Source organism: Sebastes fasciatus, chromosome 20 (assembly GCF_043250625.1).
Source record: "Sebastes fasciatus isolate fSebFas1 chromosome 20, fSebFas1.pri, whole genome shotgun sequence".
NCBI classification, from domain to species: domain Eukaryota; kingdom Metazoa; phylum Chordata; class Actinopteri; order Perciformes; family Sebastidae; genus Sebastes; species Sebastes fasciatus.
The window spans coordinates 1491613-1506066 of NC_133814.1; the positions used below are offsets into that span (position 1 = coordinate 1491613).

The window sequence follows — 14454 nt, forward strand, 5'->3', positions numbered from 1 at the left end:
GGTCCACATACAGCTGATGTACTGTACTTAAAGGAACCCCTGTTTAGGTTGACTTGCCTTTAAAAGCCTCGCAGCTATAACAACTTCCTAGAGCCTTTTTCTGTCCCAAACACAGACGGAGGAATGTGTGTTTTACAAAAACAGACTAAATCCACCATGCAGGATATTAGCCCACAACATGAGCTGACATGTGCATGGGCAGTACAACAACAGAAGTGCATGTGGCAAAGACGAGCTTGGCATTCTTAACCCTCTGAGACCCACAATAGACCCGTTTTAGTCTTCTTTAGAGGGGTACAGGGGGTGTTTAGGATGAGATAGCAGGTCAACAGTAGATGTCACATAGAAGTGGTGTTCATCATCTGAAAGCTGGAACCTGCGTTTTGGCACACATGAACCCAGACGAGAAGCTCTCCAAGCTTTCAAGTCAATCTGATCCAACGTGATCTCACAGAAATACGTGAAATGACGACGACCTCTTAACAGCGCATCACGTGGTGGTAGAACATTACGTGTTACATGTGTTACATTTACATGCCGCCACCACGGAAACATTTAGTTTTAGACAACAAAACTACAGTACGTGGTTAGGTTTAGGAAGCCCTTACCAAAGAGAAGTTTATTCAAGTGTGCTATTAGTATAATAGTACTTAGAGAGTATACTTTCAATTTACTTTTTATGTACTTATCAGATATATACTTAACAAAAGTATTAGTTTGTTTTCTCGTTGCATATCACCATGTGAATATGCAACCCTTGTTCCTACAAACTAATGTTCATGTACTATGTAGGTAACATAATGCTGCCTGGATTACATTTTTTAACATTTAACATATTTACTGAACTCGGTTGGGTTAACAGAAAAAATACATTTGTAAACTGTGATTTAACATTTACATTTATTCACTTTGCAGACTCTTTTGTCCAAAGTGACATACAAATGAGATTTTGAGTGACACCTTTGACAGAGCACATAACAATTTGATTTAAAATATTGATTAGTACAGCTTTAACCAAGTGTAGTAGCCTAAATGTATGATTTATATCCCTGCTACTGAGGACTGATGTCACAACGGGTGGATTGGACAAACCGTTGCCTATGAAGGTAATCCAGGCAGCAAGAGGAAATTACTACTACAGTATATAAATGTATTTTTTAGTAGAATATGGTGTGAATTCCGGGGATTATGGTTACAACAATGTCAAACAAGTTCAGTAGTCAATAGTGAAAAGTTTATTTTCAGCCGAGGATCCATTTGTTTTCTTTCAAGAGTCAAATAAGCAGCGAGTGTCTGGCTGGAGGATCTGCACAGGCCCGCACTGTTATGTACTGTATATGTGTCTTATGCAATCTCATCCTTCACGCGCGCAGCACATCTCCACATCAATTCCACAACAGCCCTTTCTCAAATTCTCTCATTCTCTCCATCAATATATTTCTCCAGACACCTCATCATTAATAAAAAGTGTCAGGTGAGAAAATAAAGCTGCGTTTTTAGCCGTAACACCATCCTTAGGGCAGAACTGTGCCGTAAAAAGCAACGATAAGTCGGCCCCGTGATTATTTAGTCTATATTATGAGAAATATTGATGTGAAACTCCATCACCTGGTTCAGATATGAGCGACTGCCTCTGCCAGTGCTCGTCTAAAAGAGAATATTCAGATGTTAATTGAATGAGGAACTCCCTGATGAGATGGTCTGATGACAGGTTTAGATCAGCACATTGCGTGGTGGTGGTGGCACGGAAATTTTAACAAATTACGTGCCAGCACCACGACAACAATGTCAATGGAAAGTCAATTAGGATGTTTGCTGTGGTGGATACACAAATCCCTGCAGGTTCAACAGGAACATGTTTTAATCAGAGTCTATCGGGAGGAGGTCGGGACAGGAGACTAGTACTCGTGTCCTGTGTGAAACTTATTTTAAATAAGATCAGTTACATAACAAGCATATTTATTTTAACCCAAACCATGATCTTCCCCTACAAAAGAGCATGGACTTCAAGTTTATTTCATGAAGAATGCTTAAGTAAAGTTAAAATATATGTTTCCCAAGTATGCTTTATGTAGTAAGTATATTAATATTAATGTACTAGTAGTATACTTATAAGTGTACTGCTTTAATGCTTCTTGGGACTAAATCGGCCAACTTTTTAGTTTATAAAAGTACTTTTAAGTGTACTTTAAGTGTAAGAACAGTAAACTTTGAGTACACAACTAGTTTACATCTAAGTCTTATTTTGTACTGCAACTACACTATAAGTATACAGATAGCTTACTAGTTTTATAATTTGTAAGTGTACTACTTCAATACTTCTTGGGACTAAATAGGCCAACTTTTTAGTTTATAAGAGTATACCTTAAGTGTAAGTATTGCAGTGATAGTTTACTAGTTTTATACTGGTAGACCACTTTTTAGTGTATGAAAGTGCATTTTAAAGTATACTTTCAGTAAACTACTAGTTTAATAGTTTTTTTTATAACTGTAAGTATACTTGTAGCACACTATATAGTTTATGAAAGTGCACTTTAATGTATATTCAGAATTTTACTAGTTAAATAGTTTTTATACTACAAGTATACTAACTTAACTTTTCTTAAGTATATCTTGATGAAAAGATTGAGTACAAGTATGAGCCAAGTATACTTAGACTTTTCTGTATACTTGTCAGTATGAGCCAAGTATAATTTTGTTAAGTATATCTCTTATAAGTACATAAAAAGTAAATTGAAAGTATACTCTCTTAGTACTATTATACTAATAGCACACTTGAATAAACCTCTCTTTGGTAAGGGCTTCCTAAACCTAACCACGTACTGTAGTTTTGTTGTCTAAAACTAAATGTTTCCGTGGTGGCGGCATGTAAATGTAACACATGTAACACGTAATGTTCTACCACCACGTGATGCGCTGTTAAGAGGTCGTCGTCATTTCACGTATTTCTGTGAGATCACGTTGGATCAGATTGACTTGAAAGCTTGGAGAGCTTCTCGTCTGGGTTTGTGTGTGCCAAAACGCAACGCTGCCAGACGTGTAATCACTGTGTTGCATTGTGGTAGAAATCCTGCTGTGCACCAGGTCAGCATTTTATAGTTGGATTCAAGCAACTTGGTAGTGACACTTGTTGCTCTAAAGCGTGATCCCTCTGTGATCTCATTGCTAATGATAACTGACTCGAGTCCAAACACGAGCGGGGTGAGAGATTGAAATGTTACGAGGCACCTACAGTGCAGCTACAGTAAACCGGCTCCATGATGTAATGTTTCTCAAAAGCAACAGGGCGGGGTCTAAACACATGAAAGTCCAGGGCCAATTGGAAACAGATTTGACCTGACAAGTGTGATTGTAGCCTGTTGTTTCAAGACAAGACCTGTGTGTGTGTGTGTGTGTGTGTGTGTGTGTGTGTGTGTGTGTGTGTGTGTGTGTGTGTGTGTGTGTGTGTGTGTGTGCGCATGTGTGTGAGAGAGGAGAGATAACGTGGGGGAGTTAGGTGGCGGGACTCAAATTTCTTTTTACCATCCATGAAATCCACAAACACCGCGCAGCCAGAGGAGTCTTAAGAGATGGAGATGAGCCTCGAGGTGCAGCTGATGAACGCGCGGGACCAGCCAAGCAACATAAAAAGAGAGATCTGTGGAGCCATTGAAGTGAATTTCAACCAGTTGTTTCTAATTAGGTCCGGCTCCTGGGATCAGCCCAGAAGATACGTTCCTCCTGAACGTCTGTGCTTCTATAAACAACCCTCCTCCTGGTTCTGGGTTCTCAGAGCTGGCTGGGGCCTCAGAGCTGGCTGGGGCCCCCACCAACACGTCTACAGGGCCTCGCTGCTCGCTGCTCTGTCCACTAATAATAATCATATTTGGCGTATTTGTTGATGTTGTTGTTGTCATACAGAAAATATATCTTTACCTGATTTTGCCTTGGTCTAATCACATTTCAGTAATTTGATTTTTGTAAGATTTTCAAATTGTTAGAAATGTTAATGAGCTTGAATGCAAACACGCTGCATCATAACTGGTAATAGGGCTGTCATCTTTAACAGGATGGTCTGCATTTCTATGTTAAAGCTGCAGTGGGTAGAAATGGAGCAAATTTGATTAAAAAAATATATTTTTATAAAACGGTCACTACATCCTGACAGTAGTGCATGAGACAGGTCATCTGAAAAAAAAATCATGTGCCTCTGTGTCCTCCGGTGTCCTCCGCAGGATTTCACAGACCGGAGGCTGGAAAAAGAACAGTCAGAGCTGATCTGGAGTCTGCCGTCCAGCTGCGGTCTATGAGAGCTGGCTGTCAATCACTCACGAACTCCGACCAACCGGTCAAACTAGGCAGCACTGATCAAATATGAATCAATATTCTGTTACTGTAATGTCTATTTCTCTCCTCAGATGTTCTCAGAATCATCTTGTAGTGTACTGTTTAAATGTAACATGAGAAAGTTTGTGACCCGACAGTCATGTTGAGATCAGTTGAGGAAATACCAAGCACCGCCCACCAGCCGGAGCACAGCCAATAGGAACGCTCTCTCTCTGAAATGACCTGTGATTGGCTAAAGTCTCCCAGATTTATTACTACATGTTTTAAAGCCTGTAAACAGAGCCACGAGGAGGAGCAGAAGTCTAGTTTTCTCTCAGAACACTTGAATTACAATATGCTGAAAGGTTATTATGGGATTTTTGTCCAATGATGCCAAAATATTCTGCCTACTGAAACTTTAACTCCCCCTGCCACTAGCCTCTTCTCCCTCTTCCCCTCACTCTCACCCTTCTGTCTCTTCCAACTTATTTTAAACTCATTTACTATCTTGAAACACCTTTTTATTATTTATTTTATTTCTCCTTCGTCTCCACTCTTACTCTTTTCTCCTCTACACAGAGACTCATTGCCACTCTCCCCTCGTGTTAAAAAAACAAGTTCACCTTTGCATTATCACCCTGAAACGTCTGCTCAGGCTATTATCATCTTCTTAAGTTACCTATCCAAATCCCGCAGTTATGAATCTTAATACTGCATCCCTTTGAAGCCGGTATCAAAATGCATACTTAAGTGAAACATCTTCATCCCTTTCTCAAACACTTTGATCACTAAGTAGGAGTGAAGCACAGAAACTGTTACAAGAACCTGAAATTCAACGAGTCAAGCGGAGGACAGGCGAGCTTTGCAATCCTTTATGAGTGACACAGCACAATATTATTTCACTGTTATTTATGTTTTAGCTTTGCTATTCCAGATTGCTTCACTTTATATGACTGAAGTTCTGAATAAAAAGAAGCCAAATACATACGGTATTGTAATTCTGTTATAAATGAGCTTGAGTCCGCTCCTGACAGGGAAGATGAGAGAAGATATATTGCGTAACTCACGCTGACTGGTCGGTGGAGGCTTGATTCAGCAGCGGGGTAATCCTGATCCAGCGAGGGGGTGTCCTCACCCGGCCCTGCTGCTGCTCCACATGTCCAACTCTCCTCCCAGCAGTCTCAAGCACTCTTTAAGGCTATTTATAATCCAGCTTTTTGTTTGCAGACTGGGTTGTTACCTCCACTCGCTTATCTCCAAGTTATTTGATAGAGTAGTGAGGTCATTGGATATAGTGATTTGTACATAATGAGTGTGCAGTAACTGGGAATTGATGAGTTCCAGTGGCTCAGTGGCTCAGTAATCATTCAGACAGGCTTAGCCACTCCTTCATTTCACCTTGATCTCAGACTGTCTGTTCACCCATACACCCTTACGGAAAAGTAGTACACTTTATTTTATGAAGTAAAAAGTTCAACTATATTTCCCAAGTATACTTTATGTGGTAAGTAATATCAATGTGCTAGTAGTGTACTTTTAAGTGTACTACTTGAATACTTTTTGGGACTAAAGTGTCCCACTTTCTACACTTTTCACGGTGATTCATCCGACTTTATGTGTATAGTTGCGCTCAGGCGTTAACTTTTTACTTCTGCTGATCACATTCACACTTAATAAATCATAAAGTGGTGTGCATTAGTGGAGATTATCTTGCTGAACAAAATGTGTAATTATCATAAACGTGTGTTTGCCACAGAGCTGGTTTTCTGCAATGATCCAAAACCCAACCCTGACGAAAAAGTACTATACTTCAAGTTATTATTATGAAGTAAACTTAAGTAAAGTTCAAGTATATTTCCCAAGTATACTTTATGTATACTAATATCAATGTCCTAGTAGTATACTTGTAAGTGTACTACTTTACTAAATTGGCCCACTTTTTAGATCTGTTTAGTAAATACCAAGCACCGCCCACCAGCCGGAGCACAGCCAATAGGAACGCTCTCTCTCTCTGAAATGACCTGTGATTGGCCAAAGCCTCCCGTCACGGGCTAAATTTTCTAAAGTCTGAAAACAGAGCCATGAGGAGGAGCAGAAGTCTAGTTTTCTCTCAGAACACTTGAATTACAGTATGCTGAAAGGTTATTATGGAGTTTCTGCCCCAAAATATACTGCCTACTGCAGCTTTAACTCTAGAATTTTCCATTGTGATTAATGAAGTACTCTATGTATCTGTCTGTGTATTTATATTAACTTGTTTTGGATAAATGTATAATTACATGTAAGTTTCTATAATAGTCAAAACGTTGTCTCTTATGCAATTATTTTTCTTTTTGAAGAAACCAGTTTGACTGACAGTCCAGCTCCTGGGAAAAGTGGCATTGCAGCAAGCTGGAAGGCATTAAGAGCTTTCAGTGACGCCCCGAGGCAGGCTCATGTGATACCCTGTAAGAGAAGGGCTAATATTTTACAGTCAGCTTGGTATTTACCAGAAGCTTGTATCGTTCACCTCAGATCAAGAGCAAAGTATCAAAACATTCTGAGGATGAGCAATGGAGCAGCTCCTCGGCTCTCTTCCGAGGATAGGATAAGGCTCCGTTACTTCTCAGCGAGGGGTTCAGTCGTTGGTCGGGTGGAGTACAAAGAGAAAACTTTGGGGGTAAAACTCGGATGCTTAACATGACGTTGAAGTTAGACATCTAAAATGTGACACCACAGAACTCTCTGAGCCTCGGCCGTGATGTAATCCATGATACATGGCAATAAAATGTAGAAAATCCTCTTTTGTAAAACACGAGAGGGAGAAGTCAGACTGTTTGATTGATGGAATTGTTACAGAGTCTACTTAACAATCCTCTAAATTTAGATGTGATTTGGTATTCCTGTTCTGAGCACGGAGTTCTGGCCCGCGACCCAGGCATTACCTCAGCCGCGGAGCTCTGAGTGAGTGCGGTGTGCTTGAAGACTGGGCAGAGAGGCTGCTGTCTTCCAGTCCAAATAGCAACTATCGGTATGCTGAACTGAGCTCAGCCTGGAGTGTAATGGCAAAACAAGCAGATTGTTCACATTCAGATATATTATTCTCCCGCTGCTGCAAACTGAAAACATGCTCATGTTAGTGTCTGTTCACGCAGGGAGGTAAAGAGGGCCAGCGGAGCCAGGTGGTCTGGGTTTCCTCAAAGCCTCTTTCACTCGTATATCTTTATTTGCATTTTGACAAATGTTCCTGTTGTTGTGAATAAAGCGCAGTGCATGGAGTCCATGTTATGAGCTGGAGGTTGATGTAAGTGAAGAAAGAAAGGAGATGATGACATACACCTTTATTGAGCCTGGGTTTTATTTCAACTTCATTGGAAGTAAAGGATACACATGCTCAAAATCAAGAGCAGTTGTTCACATTTAAAGCTTCAGTAGGCAACACGTTTTTGGCATCATTGAGCAAAAATTCCATAATAACCTTTCAGCATATTGTAATTCAAGTGTTCTGAGAGAAAACTAGACTTCTGCTCCTCCTCATGGCTCTGTTTTCAGACTTTAGAAAATCTAGCCCGTGACGGGAGACTTTGACCAATCACAGGTCATCTCAGAGAGAGAGCGCGTTCCTATTGGCTGTGCTCCGGCTTGTTGGCGGTGCTTGGCATTTCCTCATCTGTTCTCAACATGGCTGCCGGGTCACAAATTTTCTCATTTTACAGCTAAACAGTACACTACAAGATGATTCTGAACACGTTTGAGGAGAGAAATAGACATTACAGTAACAGATTATTGATTCATATTTGATCAGCGCTGCCTAGTTTGACCGTTTGGTCGGAGTTCACGAGTGATTGACAGCCGGCTCTCATAGACGGCAGCTGGATAGCAGACTCCAGATCAGCTCTTACTGCTTGTTTTCCTCCGGTCTGTGAAATCTTGCAGATGCCGTTAGGAGCACCGGAGGACACAGAGGAACATGATTTTTTTTCAGATTACCTGTCTCATGCTCTACTGTCAGGATATAAATCACTTTTTTAGATAATATTTTCTCCATTTCTACCCACTGCTGCTTTAATATGTAAAAAAAAAATCAATGGGCGTTGAGTGGTGAAAATACTAAATATCAGCTTGTCACATGATAACTTCTGTTCTGTTGCAAAGTAGAAAAAGCATCTTTAAAAAAATATACAGATCAGGCTGCTTAAAGCTGCTGGAATCAATGTTTTTATATTAACAATGGAACAAATGACTATGTATGATGTGAAAGGGGTCGCTCGTAGCGACAAACAGAGAAAATATCGCCCGTTGGTTTTGGTTTTATAGCCCACAACAGAACTGTTTTTACCACAAAGAGCTCTGATAAACCCCCTGTACACTACCTGCTCAACAGTAAGTGGCAAAAAGACAAAGTTAGCGACTAGCTTGTGAACATGATGAGCATTTAGCAGCTAAAGATCCAGATATTTTTCTCAGAAGGTGGAGACCAGACAGAGCTAAACAAGTGAATATTGGACTTTATTACACGGCTTTGTTGAATACTTGATTCTGATTGGTCAATCACGGCGTTCTGCGGTCTGTTATTTCTTTATAACAGACCGTTGCTATGTATAACAGACTGTTGCTATGTATAACAGACCGTTGCTATGGCCGCAGCTCTGATGTCGGACTCTGGAGGACCGTTTTTGTATCAAATGATTGATTTCTTCAGTAAGTAGCCGTGTAATAAGCGGGATAATGTACAGCGAGCTGGTCATTGTTGTGAAATAAACCCCTTCAAGGCTCCGCGTCGGGGTGCTTCTTTCACAACAACGACCGGCTCGTTGTACATTATCTCTTAAATATTGACCAGGTGGCTCACATAATGATTGATAATGTTGCTCCATGTCTACTAGATGTGTAAATAAATAACTGTTTGCTTGTTACAACACCCCCAGGTGGCCAAAAAAAATCAATTATTGCAGGTTTAAAGGATAATTCGAGTTTACTAGAACTTTATATTTGTGTGTTTTTGCCCATGATTCCTCTCAGTAATAATAGCTGTGGAGGTTAATTGCTGAGATCTGGGAAAGCGGCAGCGGCAGCTCAGCCAAACTTACTTGGAGGATAAAACAAAGCTAATGCTAAAATGATTGCCTGTTATAAACTCCCATCACAGTTTACACACCGACTTCATGCTTCAGTTTTGACCCACCGTACTTACCGTGGTTGTTGCGCTCACAGTTTTCTCGTGCAGTGAGAACACATTTGGTGGTGGTTTTGATAATAAAGTGTTAGCTCATTTACATGTCTGACTGCTCATGTTATTTGCCCTGTTGGACTTTCTATATGTCAGCAGTTGCTTTAGTGAGTACAGTGTTATCATAACCGATAGAGATGAAGGCCAAAACTATTTAAATGAGACCAAAGTTGTAATAAATCTGAATTATCCTTTAACTGTGTGGATTAGGACCCCTGATGTTCCTCCTTACACTGACTGAACCACGCTGCCTCCCACAAACTCAAACCTAACCCACTAACTAAATACAGATGGCAGAATCTCTCCGCCGCGTGGTCTCTACACCCTCTATAGCAGGGACTTATACACTGAGGACGGCTCTAATGACAGAAGCAAGGACGTCTCTGAGCAGCCCAACTCTTTCCACAGCATGCTTCAAACAACGTAGACGACATTATCAAGAGTTTAGGCCTCGCTTGATTTTGTTCCCACTCTCAAGGAATAACCAATGAATTCCAAATGCTACACTGACTTGTGTTTGTTGAAGTACGAATACTTCAAGTTTATCTTATGAAGTAAAATTAAGTAAAGTTCAAGTATATTTCCCAACCATACTTTATGTAGTAAGTATACTAATATCAGTGTGCTAGTAGCATACATTTAAGTGTACTTGTAAGGTTGGCCGAGTGGCTCAGGCGTAAAAACTGAGAAAAATTCCAGTTAAGCAGTCCAGGTGTATTTATTAACAATAGTGGAAACCAACAATCCAGTGCAAAAATATGTACAGTGCAGGCCTGGCATCCAAGAAACAGGTTTTTCAAAAATAATGAAAAATAATAAGCAAAATGACAAAAATATATAAAGATACAGCATAGGCTATGCCCCTTTAAATTTTGGGCCCTTGCAGCTCTCCAATCTGGCTTGTCTCTCATCAAAGGTTTACTCTCCACTGAACCCCCTCCAGGTATTCCAGCCTCCTCTTTTATGAAGCTGGATCCTACTAAGTAATATTGATAATAATTAATAATCAATTAAACAACAGCATAATAATATCTAGTTAAAAAAATAGGACATAATTCATAGTTAAATTATAAAACATTTAATATAACATTTTGAGGCAAGTAATTATTCAAGCTAATTAAAATTACATTGCCTATTGTCAACCCCCCCCAACACACCCCTCCAACTCTACCGTACTTGGTACCTTCTCTGGGAACCCCCCTTACATAAGGTATTGGTACGCTCCTGTTCGGTTTGCCAATCCAGGCCTAAACCAAGGAGCGCATCTACAGCAGGGAAGAAAGGGTGACAAACAATTTACTGAATATACATTTTACAATGAATGGAAATGTTCAATATCAATACTTATGCCTGTGTGTAATTCATAAATACATTTATGCTTTGTAACACTATGACCCCCATTAACAACTGTATTACATTTGAGAAGTACTGATGCTACGGTAACACTTAACAGCGACACCTCCAAGCCCTTGATTTCATATATGATGGAGGTGGCGTTACAGTGTGTGTGCGTTGCATCCTACTTTATAGGGCACGGGCTAACCCGTGACAGCACTACTTCAATACTTCTTGGGACTAAATTGGCCCACTTTTTAGTTTATAAAAGTATACTTTTAAGTGTACTCTAAGTGTAAGAATAGTAATATTTGAGTACACAAAAAGTTAGTATTTTGTACTATATTATGAAGTGAACGATACTACACGTGAACTTGTGCTTAAGTTATGCTGTTAGTTTACTAGTTATATACTTATAGCCCACTTTTTAGTTTATGAAAGTACACTTTAAAGTATACTCTCAGTAAAGTACTATTTGATTAGTTTTTACTGCAATTATACTTGTAAGTGTTTTTTAACCTATAGTACTTAGCCAATGATTTATGCATTACATAAAGAGACTTTTGTTCTTTGATATTTTGTGATGAGATGTAAAAAAAAAAAAAAAAAATGCATGGTGAACGGAGAATGCAAAAACGTAGAAAATTCTTGAAGATTTAAAGTAAATTAATATCAAAACATAGGTTTACAAACTCTAACACCCTCTTATGGGCTACTCTATCAAAAAGAAAGCATAAGCCAAGTATTCTTAGACCTTTCTGTATACTTGTCAGTAGAAGCTATACTTAAGTATAATTTTGTTAAGCATATCTCTGATAAGTACATAAAAAGTAAACTGAAGGGTTTTATTAATGCTGTGTTGAATTTCCCCCTCAGAATCCACCTGACTTATATATGATGGGGTGCATAGTAAGTAGCTGAAAATGCCTTTCATCCTCACTGGACATGAATGCATAGGAGGTCTATCCACTAATGAAAAGCATGTTTCCAGGTTATAGACAGTATCATACACCGGGGCATGAAATGAGATTTATGAGTGTGGTAATCCATGCTTTGTCAACATGTAGCACATTCAACATATGAGGTCTCGTTCTGTCAAACATGTTTTCATGGTTCATCTCTATCACGTTCACTCACACTTTAAATAGCATGAAAGAATTCAATGTTAACACGTACAGTGACGCCATGTTTATGTTGGGAACACTTCTTTCTCTGTAATGTGCACATTTCAAGCTGTTTCATTTCAGGGGAGAAAAAATCGTTTTTTATTTTTAGAACAATAGCAACGTTCCATAAATGACATGAATATTTCATGACCTAACTTGTATAATGAGCGTTCACAACGGATTCCATCACACTTCATGACTTGAGTCGCACATGAAACAGAGGAGGCAACACAGTGTGCTGCTTATATCAGGCATGACTTTCAAAATAAGCATGCTCCCATTTCCCATGAAACGGGTTTGGGGGGGCTTGAACGGCTCCAACACAGTACCGTGGAAGGATTTCTACGGGGTTATCTAACAGCAACACTGGCGGCCAAAGGATTACTCATTTGAATGTCCCCGATAATATGACAAAGTCATAGAAAATGATCAAATTACCGACGAATTAAAGCTTGTTTTTGCTGAGAATTCAAGAGATACAGTAAGTTGTTCTGTTTTATAACATCCTGTTTGACCTTCTGTTAGCAAATGAATGCAGAGTAGATGCAAGGCTCCATGGGAAATCAAACTGTTATGAACTCATGCTGTCAGACGTTTAGAGCCCATTTTCCATTGAAATATGTAAAATATGATATTGAGGGATTCCACAAACCCCAGATGTAAAAAGTCTTATCTTGATACCAGATTGATTTTTGCCTTCAAAGCGCTGACATCAAACAGGAGAAAATAGGATTTTATCCACCGAGCTTTCACCTGCGTGTGTAAACAATTCAGCAGCGTCTTTAATACATCAAATGAAGTTTGATGCATATTCTTTTTCAGCCAACATAAACATTACACTGTTGCTTTTAAATCTAGGAGGACATCTTGGGACAGCCAGCCAGGGTGTAGAGATTACAGGGGAAGCTAATTTATGATGCCTTTCTCATCTGACTTGCTAGTTTCAGAGCTGAAGAGAAACACAGCAAAGCCCCCTGATGTCTCAGCCAGCAGGTATACACACACTTACTCTTCTTTTACCATTCCCTTAAAGGTTTGAATTCAAAATTCAATATAAACTCATGGCTAACTTAAAGTACCATTTTACAGATGTTCTGTACTTACTATGACGCGTATTACACTTGCTCGCAGATGCAGGCTTGATTTACACCTCCTTAATCCAACACCTGATGATGCATCTGAGCAGCGTGATCCATCAACATGATGTGCCCTCACCAAAAAGAAGTTTATTCAAGTGTGCTATAAGTATACTTCTTTTAAACTTAAGAGAGTATGCTTTCAGTTTACTTTTTATGTACTTATCTGAGATATACTCAGCAAAAGTATACTTAAGTATACCTGGCTTATACTGACAAAGTATACAGAAAAAAAGCATACTTGGTTTATACTGACAAGTACAGAAAAAAAGTATACTTGGCTTATACTGACAAGTACAGAAAAAGCATACTTGGCTTATACTGATGAGTACACAGAAAAGGGTAAGTATACTTGGCTTATACTGACAAGTATACAGAAAAGTCAAAGTATACTTGGCTTATAGGCCTACTTGTACTTAATCTTTTGATCAAAATATACTTAACAAAATGATGATTAAGTACTCTTGCTCACAGGAAGGTATACTTGGCTTGTAGTTGTGCTTACTTTTCAATAGAGTAGCCTATTAAAGTGTTTGAGGGTTTGGAAATGGATGTTTTGATATGAATTTACTTCAATTCATCAAGAATTTTCAAATTTTGGGGATTATCCATTCACCGTTGAGACATGCAACACATTTATTTTTTTTAATCTAGCAAAAGAAGCAAGTCTCTTTATATAATCATCAATCAACAAACCATTGGCTAAATCCTATAAGTCAAAGTATATAAAGTATACTTTCACAAACAAAAAAAGCAGAGATGCTTACGTCATTCTTTGCAAGTCTCAAGTCACTGTGTGTGCGACGCGAGTCTAAGTCGCAGACTTTGGATTGTCCAGATGTTCTTGTTATTGTGGCCACCTCCTGTAGAAACATGGGTGAAGGCCGAGGAAGAGGCGCTTTAATTCCAGCCTTAGTTTCTCTAAGGGCCAGACAGAGCACTGATTGTATAGGTGTTGTCTGTATTGTAATGAAATAAGACATCTGTCATGTACTCTACTGGGTACCATTATCTCTAGCTGTGGATACACGACACACACGTGCACACAAAGCCTCCACCTTTAGGACGAGCACACGCCGTCCAGCAGGTTTTTAGTGAGCGGAGAGGGGTGAAGGAAATGATCCATCACTCCGAGTAAACTCTAAACAGCCTAATGACACGTGGCAATATAAAATGGAAAATTCAAATAAACACCAGCGGGCCTGTTTGGAGGCACTCCTGGTACAATAGCCCAAACACTGGGCATTTGAGTAATCATTACTAGTCATAACTCAGCACACTGGAGATGTTAAATAAACAGTAT

At 39.4% G+C, this 14454-nt stretch overlaps 1 protein-coding gene across 1 annotated transcript in view; it reads right to left on the minus strand.

Moving 5' to 3' along the window:
• myocd (myocardin) overlaps window positions 1–5482 on the minus strand; it is a 134386-nt gene extending 128904 nt beyond the window's left edge. The window contains exon 1 of the mRNA XM_074620507.1: window positions 5373–5482. The gene's annotated coding sequence lies outside the window, so the exon portion shown is untranslated. The remainder of the gene's footprint in view (window positions 1–5372) is intronic.
• Window positions 5483–14454: the final 8972 nt, after the last annotated feature.